Source organism: Ipomoea nil, unplaced genomic scaffold (assembly GCF_001879475.1).
Source record: "Ipomoea nil cultivar Tokyo-kokei standard unplaced genomic scaffold, Asagao_1.1 scaffold3170, whole genome shotgun sequence".
NCBI lineage: Eukaryota > Viridiplantae > Streptophyta > Magnoliopsida > Solanales > Convolvulaceae > Ipomoea > Ipomoea nil.
In genome coordinates this window covers 1,481,825-1,493,147 of record NW_017619598.1, presented here as the reverse complement: position 1 = coordinate 1,493,147, position 11,323 = coordinate 1,481,825, and the positions used below count along the sequence as shown (strand labels likewise).

The 11,323-nt window shown below is 29.6% G+C and overlaps 1 non-coding gene across 1 annotated transcript; it reads right to left on the bottom strand.

Annotated features, from left to right (window-relative positions):
• Positions 1-2,114: 2,114 nt before the first annotated feature.
• TRNAM-CAU lies at positions 2,115-2,186 on the bottom strand. The gene has a single exon. It is a non-coding gene; the product is annotated as a tRNA-Met (tRNA).
• Between the last annotated feature and the right edge of the window lie 9,137 nt (positions 2,187-11,323).

Genomic DNA, 11,323 nt, shown 5'->3' with positions numbered 1-11,323 from the left:
TTCAATTGTGCTGGATAGAAATTTTTAACCCATTATTTTATAACTCTAATATAGAATTTTCGATTGTTTAAGACTACAAATAAAGATCGAGATAGATATTTGTGGTCAAGTGATGTGTAAATGACTTTCTCAGATGAGAGTAGTTTGAGAAAAGTATACAAACAGATACTACATGTAATAGGGTCAATAGTATTCAAAAAAAAAATGAGAGATCATGGGTTAGGCGATATTAACTTGTTGGGTTTTAGTAGTTTGAGAAAAGTATATAAACAGATACTACATGAGTGACCGTGCATTCTTGTCCCTTAAGAGAGGTCAGGAATTCGAACCCATCTCGTATGGTATGGTATACGTTTAAAGGTGCCTCGATGCCTCCTACTGTTAGGACTTGCTCAGCACACACGACATAAGCATACAAGCTCAAACACCAATCGTTATGATGTGAGTACGTGCCCACTTTGCAAGGTGCGCATGATTCCATATCCATAATTTTTATACTGTAGATTTATAATTTTTATACTGTAGATCAATAATTTCTAGACTTTCGAATTCATAAAATTTATACTTTAGATTCCAATTGTTGAACTCTGTTTTCACAAATAAGTGTAGTATCCAAAATTTCTATGCTGTAGATTTATAACTTTTATACTGTAGATCCATAATTTATAAACTTTTGGTGAGCTAAAGTATAAATTTTAGCTCATTGAAAGTCTAGAAATTATAGATCTACAGTATAAAAATTATTAATCTACAGTATAAAAATTATGGATATGAAATTGTGCCAACCTTTCAGCATAATTTTTCCTCAAACACGGATAATTTCATTACAACGAATATAAAGTTAATTTTCACAATATTTCATTACAACGAATATAATGTTAATTTTCACAATTTAGCAACGAGGGTAAACTTAACAAGCATGTGCCACTCCTTAAACATTTATCTACTATATATCTACTTCAATAATAATGGTTGAATCAAATGTACCTCGAGCAAAACACCTAAATGATTGATATGCTTTTTATGATGATAATAATATGTAAATGGTAATTAGATCATTATTTTATGTAGTTACATTTAAAACTCATTATTATATTAAAAATGTCAATGTAGGGCAATAGAACATTGTGACACACTTGACACATTGAAAAGATGTCGAGACTACAACAATGCTACAATCAATCTTGCAAGAAATAGCCACTATTGCAGCATTCATTGATCTTGTATGTAAAATACTTATTGTGCATCCTTAAAATATATTAGAACTAATATAAATTTACAATTCATTTGATTTTCTAAACTCAACCTGTTTTAATTAAAGACAAAATCAGTATCAAACTTGACAACAAAAATATTTGGTATATAAGATGTAACCACTATTTGAAAAAGGTTTATGCACAAAGTAGCAAACTATTTAACTGCATGCATTGTGGTGAAAATGCATCAATGGGTACTCCAAGATTAGTATCAATTCAACAAAAAAAAAAAAAATTTACAAAATACACACACACACACACAAAGTCAAGTACCACACTCATTCATACTAATTCCAAAAATATGAACTTCAAAATGAACATGTGCAAAATGGATATAGAAATTGTTGATGAAACTGGACACATTGCGACATTAGTATTCAGACTGCTTGTAGAGTCATTGTTGTTACTATCAAGTAAACAAGTTATGAAACTAGAATAAGAGGTATTTCTCACGAACTTTCTGCAAATATAATAAATATATTAATATTTTGTTCAATTCTTTCACATGATAATTTACGACACACATCTTACAACACATGAAATATATATGTAGGATAAAAAACTACCACTGTCAAATATCAACAGGCGCTTGCAAGATCAAGAGTTCATAGTACAACTAAGATTCAAGTCATATACACAAGGTAAATCCACAACTTTCTACACCATAATCTCATTGCATGACGCTACCCTCTATGCTACCACAAATAACCCAATTGCACATGACACACTACCAATAAAAAAGAAGAGGACAAGTACTGGAGATGAAGATAATGACAATGCTACCCAAAAGAGAATTACGCAGAGTTAGAGAAATTCAAATCAAAAATAATACTCCGTTATTTTTTTTAAACATTTATTTATCAGAGCTAGGTTTCGATCCTGGGACCTGTGGGTTATGGGCCCACCACGCTTCCGCTGCGCTACTCTGATTTTATTTTAGTGCAACATGAATACTTTGTCTTCTTATTTTAGTTATTTTTATTTATTTATTATTTATTTATTTATTAGTGGGGGTTGGGAAAGATTAACCCAAAATTTATATGTGTTGTTTTAGTTTTTAGCAATTTGGAGCAAATTATTAGGTTATTATATAATATTTTTTGTGTATTGATTAAAGTTAAAATGTTAAAATGACGAATTTGATAAAATTTTGACGAATTTATCAATAATCAAATTACAATAATAATAATAATAATAATAATAATAATAATAATAATAATAATAATAATAATAATAATAATAATCCAAATAAAATAATATACAAAATAAAATTAAAATTAAAAAAAAAAAAAAGAAGGAGACAAAAGGGAGCCACTGGTCACCTTTTATAAATGATATGGGATCATTTTGATCCCTCATTGAAAATATTTGGAAAGAGGAGTTTTTGAGCTCTTCTATATCAGAGGAGCACTTACAAACATAATTGTTTGCCAATCAATATTGGCAAATATTGAGAAATTCAAAGGCTCTTATTATTATTATTATCATTATTATTATCACTATTATCATTATTATCATTATTATTATTCTTATTATTATTCTTCTTATTATTGTTATTATTGTTGTTATTATTATTATTATTATTATTATTATTATTATTATTATTATTATTATTATTATTATTATTATTGAGTACTATTAACTCAGCAAATTATGCTGTGGAACCGTGTCCACCTTGCAAGGTAGACACGGTTCCAAAATTATTTATAATTATGAATATATAATTCAAAAATCATGAATATATAGTTCTATAATTATGAACATATGTTGTGAACATAATTACGAACATATAGTTATGTAATTATCAATATAGAGATTCAATAATTGTGAATATGAAATTCAAAAATTATGAATATATAGCTTTATAATTATTAACATATAGTTTAGTAACTATGAACATATAGTTCTGTAATTGTGAATATACAGTTCAATAATTATGAATATGAAGTTCAAAGATTATGAATATATAGCTTTATAATTATGAACATATAGTTCAGTAATTATGAACATAGAACAGTGTCCACCTTGCAATGTGGACACGGTTCCACAACATAACTATTCGATTGACCTTGTTACATGTAGTATCTTTTCATATAAACTTTTTCAACCTATTGAAGGCCAATGAGTCAAAAAGGCTTTTATTTAAGAAACATTATCTTAATGACTTCTTATTTCGTTTTTTTTTTAATTTTTTAATTTATTAGGGGGTTTGGGAAAGATTAATTAACCCAAAATGTATGTGTTGTTTTAGTTTTTAGCAGTTTGGAGCAAATTGCTAAGTTATTAAATAATATTTTTGGTGTTTTGATTAAATATAAATTGTTAAACAGACGAATTTCTTAAAATTTTGACATATTTGCCAAATAATCAAATACAACAACATCAACAACAACAACAACTACAGCAACAACAACAACAACAACAACAATAATAATAATCCAAACTAAACTATATACAAAATAAAATTAAAATTAACAAAAAAAAAAAAAAAAAAAGACAAAGGGGAGCCGCGGGCTCCTTTTGTAATTGATGTGGGATCATTTTGATCTCACATTGAAAATGTTTGAAAAGATGAGCTCTTGAGCTCCTCTTACAAACATAATTGCTTGCCTATCAATGTGGGCAAGTATTGAGAAGTCCAAAGTCTTTTTTATTTTTATTTTTATTTTTTTATTTTATTTTTTTATTTTAGAAGTAAAGGAAAATTAGAAATGGAAAGGAAATATTTCAAAATAATATTCTACATCATTAAATAGTAAAAAGGCATATTTTAAAAAATAGTATAGGTAAATTAAAAATAGAACGAAAATATTTCAATAATAATATTCTACATCATCAAATAAAAATGAAACGTAAATTATGTAAGAATATCACTGCATTTATATTCTAATTGACTAATTGACTGAAAATAAAAAAGAATAATTGACAGAAAATGAATCTATATTACTAATTGACTGAAAATATAAAAGAAAATGAATATTAATAATTGATTGCAAATAAAAAATAATCCATAATTGACTAAAATAAAAAAAAAATGGTAAGATCATTGCATTTTAATTAAAAATGGAACAGAAATTAAAAATTGGAGGAAAATATTTCAATAATAATATTTTACATTATCAATAGTAAATGCATATTTTAAACAATAGTAAAGGTAAATTAACAATTGAACGGAAATATTTCAATAATAATATCTACATCATCAATTATAAATGGAACGAAAATTAGGTAAAAATATCACTGCATTTGATATTGTAATTGACTAATTGATTGAAAATAAAAAAGAATAATTGCTTGAAAATGAATCTCATATTACTAATTGACTGAAAATATAAAATGATCACTAATTGAGTGATATTCTACCATTATATATTTTCAGCCGAGTAACCCGTCTTGATGGACCGAAGGTGTTAGCTCTAGACGAAGATGGACAAGATTGTGTTACCACTACCAATGTCATCTACAAAGAGGTTTTAATAATGTGTAAATATAATCAGTGATACTATGTTTTTTTTTTTTTTTTTAAATGAAAAAATTGCTATATATCTAGACAAAAAAAAAATATATTCCATACAAATGAATAAGGATAACAATTCATTTCTATAACTGAGTTGTTAGAGAACGAGCACATTTGCCTAATTTATGAAAATACTAAACAATGATAAATAAAATCTTCAAAGTTATAGCACCGCATGCGTACATTTAGACATTAGCTATTAATTTGAGCAATTATTTGCACAAATTCAAGCAATGATAACATCAAAAAATATAAACGATCCAAACCATATCTTTAATTACACTGTATAATATTTGATGTTCTAACTTAAATAATTATATATCGATTGATATATTCTTAATATTACAACAAATCCATTCCGTGCCGTGCATTGCACGGGTGAAAATACTAATAATACATATAAACTCATAACATAATACACATAATCTAACATAATACATAATACACATAAACTCATAACATACATAATAAGCATAAACTCATAACAGAATACACATAATCTAACATAATACATAAAAGACATAAACTCATAACAGAATACACATAAACAAGGACAGAGCCAGAAATTCCGTTGAGGGGGGCGAAGAAGTAGGGATGAATTCAGAATTTTTTTCCAGTAAAGGCGAAACATTAAAACAAAAGAGATAATTTAAAAAAATAAATAAATTACCTAAGAAATATAGTTTTAAATATTGTTGGATATGGGTGAAAAATAAAATAATATTTGATAACAAAATATCAAACATAATTAATTTGATAAAATAATTTGAATAGAAAACACATTATAAATTACACATCTTATTATTAAAAACGTGACTGCGTTGAAGCAATCTTTGACCTTTACTATTGCCAAACATGTACTTTGGCAACTAATCTAACTCTTTTCTTATTTTTTGAATGCTACTGGCCCTATTACATTATAATATCTGTTCATATACTTTCTCAACCTATTGAAACACAAAGAACCAATAACGCCTCCACTGAGGCTCGAACTCACAACCTTTCAAATGGAAGTCCAATCCGGGTACCATTAGACCACACAGTCTTGGTAACTCTTTTTTTCTTATTAATCCGGGTGCCAAACATGTACTTTGGCAACTAATCTAACTCTTTTCTTATTAATATTTAATAATTTTTTTTATACTAATACTAAAACCTGTACTTATATATATATATATATATATATATATATATATATATATATATATATATATATATATATATATATATATATGTATGTATATATAAAAGAGGTTATATATGGGGTGGGGGTGGGGGTGGGGGTGGGGGTGGGGGTGGGCTGAAGAGAGGCAGCTGCCCCCTGCCCCTTTGGTTCCGTCTCTGCACGTAAACTCTTAATATAATATATATAAAATCTGAACAATAAAAATGACGTCATTTTGGTCAAGGCGCACAATGCATTGTGCATCCCGAGGCACGGTATAACGATTGTCTCATGAGATATTTTCCATCCAAGTCTTGGTCCCATTCTGGTCAATCGCTATGCCATGGAATCATGTTCACCACGGATGGTGAACACGGTCCAAACGGTAACGGTGCCACCGTTATTTTCTTTTCTTTTTTCTTTTTTGTTTTTTTTTTCTTAATTAATAGCGCGGCTTTTCTTCTTCATTTTCACATTTCGCGGTTTCACTTCCTCTTTGCGCAAGCTTCTTTAATACTCATAAATTATGAATGTGCATGCATGAATTTATGAATGTGCAGTTATGAAATTATGAATTTTCTTTTATGAGATTATGAATTTTCTGTTATGAGATTATGAATTTACAGAAAATTCATAATTACTAAATTTATAATCTCATAACAGAAAATTCATAATTTAATAAATGTTTTTCTTTTATGAGATTATGAATTTTCTGTTATGAGATTATGAATTTTCTGAAAATTCATAATTAAATAACTGTAAATTCATAATCTCATAACAAAAAAATTCATAATTTAATAAATTTAAATTCATAATTTGAACATAGAATGCAAAATGTCGTTAATAACACATTAACTAAATTTATTTATTTTTTCCATAAAAACGCCACCGTTCCAGACCGTGTTCACCAAGCATGGTGAACACATTTCCACGGCATAATTTCTGCATTCTGGTACTCGTTTCTAAAACAGTTCAGCACAGTCCTATTCAATTACTCTTTCTAAAAAAACAAAAAGTAGAATTGATATTGATTGTGATTTCTTACCCACCCAAAACTCATAAACCAAACCTTTTTACAACCTTTTGACTATTTGTATTCATTCAATATCCTTTCAAATTAACAAACGGATCATACTGAAATATCATTATATTTAATTTGTAATTTAATTTATTACTATTCTCTTTACACCCATTATATTGTTGCAGAAGTCGCTAGGCGCTACCTGGGTGTCGGGAGGAGCCTAACGCCTAAGCGGCCGCCTAATTTAAAAAAATTCACTCAAAAGTACGTCGTTTTGAATGGAAAAATCATTTTTTTTTAAAAAATTCCAGCTGGATTCCTAGACCGCTTAGATGGCCACCTAGACGGCCACTCGACTAGCAACCGCCTACACCCATTTTTGTCTCGGTCTAGGAGCTCCTAGTGCCTAGACAGATTATTATAATATTGTTTACACCTATTCAATTAATATAATGGACCAATTATCATTTTAAAATTTTAAAAAATAATGCTCTACAATAAACAAGAAACAAAGCATTAAGTTAACAAGACATTTAAGATTGGAATCTTGCAAATGTCAATCATGAAAGTGATAGTTGGAGTTTTTGCATGAGGAGTTTTTAACACTAGGCATCTGAGCCTATAATAGGAGAGAAAGAGGCAGAGAAGGTTACAACCTCCGGAGGTTGTTGTGCCAGGCGGGTGGAAGGCACGTGGATGGTGCACAGGCCGCACTGTTGTCCAACCACCACCCTCAATTTATTTTATTTATAAAAAAAAAAAAAAACAAGACAAAATAAACTAAAACACATCTGTTGCGCCATTTTTTACTATTTTTGAAATTTTTATTTTGAGTTTTTTTTTTATTTAAAATTCATGTTTAATTTATTTTTAAAAATATTTATTGTATTAGTTGTTAGTATATTTAAGATTTAAAAGGTCGTGTTTGCTTAAAATTATAAAGTTTAAATTATTAATTATAAAAATATAAATAAAATAATAGATAATGTGTAGGAGTGTGGAGAAGTAGGGCTCACAAAAAGGAGGGAATGATTTGAGAAAAAATACGATATGAGATTGAGTTCTACTACGTATACTCTCAAATTATATTCCTTCAAATTTACTCCCTAATGTGGCGGACACTGATATACTATTTTTTTCATGTGAGCCACTGCAAATGTGTCTACATCAAAAATTTAAGTATGGGAGTAAAAATTGGGAATAGAGAATGAGAGTATATATAGTATTTTCCTATGAGATTATGGTGATGGGGGAGTTGGGTCCCATAAAATGATAGGAGTATGGATACTCTAAGGTCATTCACAATGGTACTCCTCTTATCTCCCCAATTTGTGGCCCAACTCTTCTACATCAACATATAATATATTTTCTTATTTTCTTTTTAATCCTACTCTGGTCATATTTCCTCCCATTTTGTGGACCCTACTCCTACGCATTATCAATTATTTTATTCACTTATCTATAATCAATAATTTTAACTTTTTAATTATAATTTCTAATTAATATTTTAAATAAAAATAAATTTTGGTAAAAATATTATTAGAAAAACAAAGATTTAGCAGTAAACAAAAACAAAACAAAAAAAAAACAAAAAAAAAAAAAACAAAACAGAAGAAAAAGAGGTTAACCTTTAAGGAGATTTTCGAAATCGGGTTATTAGGGAGAGAATGTAAGAGTGAGTAGGAAAGAGAATAATGTGTGAGGGGAGGAAAAAAAATCAAAACTGATTATTAAAAAATATATATATAAAATAAGCATGTCAGAGTAATTCATTTTCTCTATTGGTTCTCTCTCTTCCATCATTAATTCCTTTTTAATTTCTTGGGCAGAGTAATATCCCAACCTTTGCAGATGCTTGCCACCCCTTCTCTCTCTTGGTTCTCTCTCTGCCACTGATAAGTACAATTTATATCTTTAATTTAGATTAGTTTTTATAATAAATTAGTTTTATTTATTTAGTATTATATTTATTTTGAACATTATTTATATTTTGTACTAATATAATAATAAGTTAAATAATTAGGCTTAGTAAATATTTTTGGGTCATTTAGGATTTTTCATAATAAATAAGGGTTCGATTTTGTTGGTTTATTTATTTGGTCCAAACCAATGATTTAACTATTTTAAATAATTATGAAGCCCAAGTCTCATTCAACTTTAATTAGTCTTTTTATTATTTTTCTTGTGATCTCACGTTGAATTAAGCAGAGGCCAGCAGGGAGGACTTCTTCTTCTACGTACGACTCCAACGACGAAACTGCAACGAAGACTTTTCTACGACCCAGTTAGCGTCCGAAAGTTACAGCGAAGTTTGCGGCGAAGACTCCATCTGTGCACTTCGTCCGTGAGCTGCTTGGAGGATGTGGTTTCAACGACTTCGAACTGCTGCGATGAACGAGTAAATTGGCGATGGAGTTGAAGCTGCGGATGTGTGATGCCAGCAATCATGCAGTTGGCGCTGTACTTGGGCAAAAAGTTGGAAGAGCTTCACATGTTATTTATTATGCTTCGAGAACACTTGATAGTGCACAAAGCAATTATACCACAACAGAAAAAGAACTTTTAGCTATTGTATTTGCTTTAGAAAAATTCCGTTCATATTTGCTTGGTACTAAAGTGATTGTTTATTCTGACCATGCAGCTCTTAAGTACTTGCTTTCAAAGAAAGAAGCGAAGCCCAGACTCATTCGGTGGATGCTCTTACTACAAGAGTTTAACCTGGAGATACGAGATAAAAAGGGTGCAGAAAATTTAGTTGCTGATCATCTTAGTAGGATAATTACAAGTGAAAAACCTTCGCCATTGCAAGATGATTTTCCTGATGAACATCTTTTTTCTGTTCAAAAGACGATTCCCTGGTATGCTGATATTGTGAATTACTTAGTTACTAGAACATTACCAATCGATTTATCTAAATTTCAAAAAGATAAAATAAAGAGTGATGCTAAATACTATGTTTGGGATGACCCTTATTTGTGGAAGCATTGTTCTGATCAAATAATCCGAAGGTGTGTATCTCAAGAAGAAATTCCTTCCATTTTGAATTTTTGTCATTCATATGCATGTGGAGGACATTTTGGTCCAAAAAGAACTGCTCATAAAGTGTTGGAATGTGGTTTATTTTGGCCATCCTTATTCCGTGATTGTTATATGTTGTGCAAAACATGTGCGCAATGTCAAAAAACTGGAAATTTGGGTTATAGGGATCAAATGCCACTTACTCCTATACTTGTTTGTGAAATATTTGACGTTTGGGGTATTGATTTTATGGGTCCTTTTCCTTCTTCTTACAATAATGTTTACATTATTCTTGCTGTGGATTATGTGTCAAAGTGGGTTGAAGCTAAGGCTACCCGGACTAATTGTGCTAAAGTTGTTGTTGAGTTCGTTAAATCTAATATTTTTACCAGGTTTGGGATGCCAAGAGCAATAATAAGCGATCGTGGAACTCATTTTTGCAACAGAGTGGTGGAAGCATTGATGAAAAAATATGATGTTACTCACCGTGTTTCTACAGGTTACCATCCACAAAGCAATGGACAGGCAGAAATCTCAAACAAAGAAATTAAGTCCATACTAGAGAAGACTGTTAACCCGAACAGGAAAGATTGGAGTACACGACTTGATGATGCTTTATGGGCTTATCGAACGGCCTACAAAACTCCAATAGGTATGTCTCCTTATCGTTTGGTATTTGGTAAACCGTGTAATTTTCCTGTTGAGTGGGAACACAAGGCTTATTGGGCTGTTAAGCAATGTAACATGAGTATGGATGAATCTGGTGAGTTGAGAAAGTTGCAGCTGCAAGAGCTTGAAGAAATTCGTAATGATGCATACGAAAGCTCTAGAATTTACAAGGAAAAAACAAAAGCATTTCATGATCAAAAGATTTCTAGGAAGAATTTTGTTATTGGTCAGAAAGTTTTACTTTATCATTCTAGATTGAAACTTTTTCCTGGTAAATTGCGTTCTAGATGGGTGGGACCTTTTGTTGTCACTAATGTTTTTCCTCATGGTGCAGTTGAAATACACAGTTTAGAGATCGGAAAATTTTTTAAAGTTAATGGACATCGTTTAAAGCCATTTTATGAAGGTTTTCAGGCATATAATGTTGAAGAAATTAGTCTGCAGTGCCCAGTTTATGAAGATTGAAAGAGATGATGTCCAACCAATGACATGCTACTTATGACAAGGGGAGTTTGTTCCATTCTTTTAAACACATTCTTTATTATTTACATGCCTTAATTTTTAATTCTATTTTAACATTTGGGACAATGTTAAGAATAAGTGTGGGGAGGGGATTATTATTCATGATTTAATTCTTCCCTACTAACTAATAAATTTTTCAAAAAATATAATATTTT